Below are 5,516 nucleotides of genomic sequence, written 5' to 3'. Positions count from 1 at the left end.
AAAAAAAAAAAAAAAAAGAAAGACTGTAAAAGCACAGGCAACCAAAGCAAAAATAAACAAATGGGGTTAGCAAGTTAAAAAGTCTCTGAGCAGCAAAGGAAAACAACCAACAAAGTGAAGAGACAACCCACAGAATGGAGAAAATATTTTCAGACTGGGCATGGTGGCTCACAACTGTAATCCTAGCACTCTGGGAGGCTGAGGCAGCTGGATTGCTTGAGCTCAGGAGTTTGAGACCAACCTGAGCAGGAGCAAGGCCCCGTCTCTACTCAAAGATAGAAAAACCAGCTGGGCATGGTGGTGCACACCTATAGTCCCAGCTACTTGGGAGGCTGAGGCAGAAGGACCACTTGAATCCAAGAGTTTGAGGTTGCTGTGAGCTATGATGATGCCTTGGCACTCTAGCCTGGGAGACAGTGTGGGACTCTGTTTCAAAAAAAAGGAAAAGAAAAGAAAGAAAAAGAAAATATTTTCCAACTACTCATCTGACAAGGGATTAGGAACCAGAGATAACCTAGAAACCAGATATTTCTAGGGTTAGATGGGTCAGCAGGGTGACTATAGTTTACCATAATCTCTTGCATATTTCAAAGTAGCTAAAAGAGAAGAATTCAAATGATTTTAGCATACAGAAATGACAAATATTTAAAGTGATGGACGTCCCAAGGGATTAAGAACCACAGCAAAGGTGCTCAAACAACAGCAAAAAGCCAAATAATCCAATTAAACGGCAGGAAAAAGATCTGAATATATATTTCTCAAAAGAAAACATACGAATGGACAACAGATATCTGAAAATATGTTCAACATCACTAATTATTAGAGAAATGCAAATCAAACTACAATGAGATATCATCTTGCCCCAGCTAAAATGGCTTTTATCAAAAAGACAGGCAATAACAGATGCTGGCCATGATGCTGAGAAAAAGGAACACCCCTAAGCTGTTGGTGGGAATGTAAATTAGTACAGCCTCCATGGAGAAGAGTATGGAGGTTCCGCAAAACACTAAAAGTAGATCTGTATGCTTTAGCAATTCCACTATTGGGGATTAATAATGGAAAGGAAATCAACGTATTAAAAAGACATCTGCACTCTCATGTTTACTGCAGCAGTATTCATAAGAGCCACATATGGAATCAACCTAAGTGCCCATCAATGAATGAACGGGTAAAGAAAGTGGGGAATATATACACAATTAAATAATATTCGGCCATAAGAAAGAATGAAGTCTTGTCATTTGCAGCAACACAGAGGGAACTAGAGGTTATTATATTAAACAAAATAAGCCAAGCACAGAAAGATAAATATCACATGTTCTCACTCTTCTACGGGAGCTAAAAAAGTGGATCTCATGAAGATAGAGAGTAGATTTGTGCTTAGTAGAGGCTGAGAAGAGGGGAAAAGGGGATGAAGAGACGTTGATTAATGGGTACAAATCTATGGTTTGAAAGATGAAATAAGACCTAGGGTTAGATGGATCAGTAGGGTGATGATGATTTACCATAATCTCTTGTATATTCCAAAGCAGCAAAAAAAGAAGAATTCAAATGATTTTAGCACACAGAGATGACAAATGTTTAAAGTGATGGATGTCCCAAGAGCACTGGTTTGATCTCTACAAATTATATGACTATATTAAATTATCATCTGTCCCCTGATACATTTTGTATCAATTAAATAATAATACACTACATACATTGTGTATCAATTACAAATGCAAAAATTAAAAAAGAAATTGTATATTAGAAAGACTATACCACATATATGAGAATATCGATTCTGAATGAATACCACCAAAGTGTACTTGTGACATTATACATATATATGTACATTATATATATTTTTGTTTGTTTGAGACAGAGTCTCACTCAGTTGCCCTGGGAAGAGTGCCATGGTGTTGTAGTTCAAAGCAAACTCAAACTCTTGGACCCAAGCAACTCAGCTTCCTGAATATCTGGGACTACAAGTTCTAGCCACAACGCCTGGCTAGTTTTTCTATTTTTAGTAGAGACAGGGTCTCACTCTTGCTCAGGCTGGTCTTTGAACTCCCGAGCTCAAGTGATCCACCGTCCTCAGCCTCCCAGAGTGCTAAGATTAGCACTCTGAGCCACCAAGCCCAGCCTTATATATATATATATATATTTCAGACAGGATCTTGCTTGTTGCCCAGGCTAGAGTGCAATACTGTTATCACAGCTCACTGTAGCCTCAAACTTCTAAGCTTAAGTGATCCTCCTGTCTCAGCCTCTCCAGTAGCTGGGACTACATGTGTGCTCCACCATGACCACCTAATTTTTCTATTTCCTATAAAGACAGGATTATATATATTATATATGTAAATTATATATATTATACATATATAAATTATATATATTTTATAATTTTTTGTGTCCCCCATATTTTATAATTATATAAATTTATATTTGTATGTATTACACATCTATCTCAGTTTTCATTCATGATTCCTGGCTCATCATCTCTATAGCCCTTGTTGCTTCCTAAGTGACCAAGATAACAAGTATATCTTTTGTTGCACCATTTGGCCTTTGTTGCAACTTCAGAACAGCTTCAGAGTGATAAAGGGGAAAGAGTCTTCTGTTACAATGTTGGGGCACTTTGGGCCTCAGAAGCAGCCTCAGAAAGCACAATCTGTTTCTCCAACCTTCTCCTGCCTTCCTTTCATCCGCTCCTTATGCTTCTCAAGGCAGGCCACAGATGCTAAAAATATACTCTGATCATATCCATCCTTTCTGTCTGAGAGCTGGCCGTGAAGAAATTCTCTGACCTGCCTTATCTCATTGGAGGTCATAAGACCCCCACTTTAGAAAGGGTCCTGCCCCACACCTGGGAGGAAGGAAGGCTGCCCAGAGAGTTGAAGAAGAATCAGGACAGATGGGCCTTGCTGGGTTTCTCCCTCGGTCTATTTGTATTAGATCACACCCCTGTTGTCCAAGCACATTCCTGCACATGGCTGTCCATACTTCAGTTGTGCCTACCCAGTGAAGTCTCCATAAAAGGCCCAAGAGGACAGGGTGTGGAGAGCTTCTGTACAGCTGGACATGTGGAAGTTCCTTGAGGGTGGCACACCTGGGGAGGGCATGGAGGCTCCACACCCCTTCTCCCACACTGAGCCCTATGCACCTCTTCATCGGTATCCTCTGTAACGTTCTTTATAATTAACCAGTAAATGTGAGTACTTCCCTGAGTTCTGTGGGCTGCTCAAGCAGGTTAACCAAACCCACTAGGAGGTCATGGGAACCCCAATTACTAGCTAGTCATTCAGAAGCACAGGTAAGACAGCCCAGGGCTTGAATTAGGTATAGGAAGTGGGAGCAGCTCTTGGGACTGAGCCTCCACCTGTGTTGATCTGCCACCCTCCCACACAGTGGGACTTGAGAGGAGGGCGCCCAGCTGGAGTCTGCCACAGGAAGGCTTGCTTGGGGTGTCGGGAGAAGCCCCCACACTTTTGGTCAGAGATGAATTTTGTGTTGATTGTTGTGGTATGAGGAGAGGAAAAAGAGTTTGTGTTTTCTACAAAACACTCTAGGAAAATTACTGGATTCTGAAGAAAAAGAAAAATTCTCTGGTCATTTAGGCAAAACAATAAATAAATAAGTAAAGTGAGTTAAAGGGGAAAAATTTGATTATCATTAGACTTTTGTCTTCTATGAATAGTACCATGGAGTAACCAGATAATAAATGAAAGGAACAGTTTGCCCTAGACAATTATTCCAGCTAACAAATGGAATATCTGGTGTGGTTTGAGGGCTTCTACCCACAGTGACCAGGGCCAGTTTTCTCCCCACACCCAGCTCCCTGGGGCTAAGGTAGCACTTATTTCTTGGCACGTGGCCCTCACTCCCGTCTGACACAAGCCCTGCATTTAGGAGATGCTCAAGCAATCCTCTTTAGAGTGATGTGAACACTGTCTGGAGTGAGACTAGGCACATATGTGGGTTTGGGAGGCAGAGAGCCTGGTTCCTGTCCATCCCGCATTTCAAGGATGAGCTGTGGAGATTCCCCTCCCAACTCTCACCCACTGTCCCTGGAGTCATCGGGCAAAACTTATGCCTATTCCTAATATCTGGACCAGAAAAAAATTAGAAACAGTGGGACTGGAGCATCTCAGAACTTGGACCTACTCAGCAGGAGGGAAGGCTAGAGATGATCTAGTCCATCCCACTGCCACCAGTGCGTTGGGATGGGAGAAGATTCAACATCCTGTCACCAAGCATTGGGCCAAAGGGACTCAGGGAACAGGTTCCATCTGACATTTCATCATAGCCTACCCCTTCATGACTCCAGCCCCAGATCAACTGTGACCTCAACTATAAAAAGACTTACCGCTGATTGCAGGAGAGTGAATGATTCCATGGGGACCCAATCAAGCCTCTGGTCCCCCACCTGACCAGTATTACATTGCCATGTAAGACAGATAATTTTTTTGGCCATCTACTAGGCACTGAGATTCAGAAGGATAAAGAAATGGCTCTCACAGTCTACGGGGGGGTGAACAGATGGTACAGTGGCTATCTTAGTCTTAGGCGTACCACCACGGAATACCGCAGACTGAGTGCTTAACCCACAGGCATTTCCTTTCTCAGACTTCTGGAGCCTGGATGTCTCTAACTGAGGTGCAGCCAGCTTGGTTTCTTCTGAGGTTTCTTCCCTGGCTTGCAGAAGGCCACTGTCTTGTGTCTCACGTGGCCTTTTCTCTGTGTACATGCATTCCTGCCGCTCCTCTCTCTCCTGTAAAGATGCCAGTGCTATTGGATGACGGCCCCACCCTTATGACCTCATTTAACCCTAATTACCTCTTACAGGTGCTAGCTCCAAATACATTCACATTGAGAGTTAGGGCTTCACATATAATTTTTTTTTTTGTATTTATATATAGGATCTCACTCTGTCACTGGTGCCAAAGTGCAGCAGTGTGATCATAACTCACAGCAACCTCAAACTCCTGGGCTTACGTGATTTTTCTGCCTCAGCCTCCCAAGTAGCTGGGATTACAGGTGCCTGCCACCACGCCTAGCTAATTTTTCTATTTTGGGGGATATGGCATTTTGCTCTTGCTCAGGCTGTTCTAACATTTCTGGCCTCATGCAATCCTCCTGCCAGGGCCACCCAAAGTGCTGGGATTACAGGCATGAGTCACCTCGCCTGGCCTTTCAATATATACATTTGGGGAGGGGGGATACAATTCGATCCCTAACCATATTGAACCCACGTACCCTACTTCTTTTTCTACCCCCGGTTCTTCTTGCACATTGAAAAGTCCTGAATGTACATGCCTGGGTGGCCCAGCCTGCATGCCAAGCTCTGTCTACACCTCCCCAAAGAGCTGCCCTCAGCTGTCCTGCAGGGCTAGGGGAAGTACACATTGGTCATTCAGTCTGTTTTTTTGAAGACTGGACCCAGGAAAAGAGACCCACACATCCCCGGAAGAGGTCTATTTGGCAGACATCTGAATACGCTGAGAGCATTTCCCCCGCTTACCTTCCCCACGAGGAAC

The sequence above is a fragment of the Otolemur garnettii genome, unplaced genomic scaffold (assembly GCF_000181295.1).
Source record: "Otolemur garnettii isolate 467f Iridium unplaced genomic scaffold, OtoGar3 scaffold00008, whole genome shotgun sequence".
Taxonomy (NCBI): domain Eukaryota; kingdom Metazoa; phylum Chordata; class Mammalia; order Primates; family Galagidae; genus Otolemur; species Otolemur garnettii.
Note: the sequence above shows the minus strand (reverse complement) of the source record.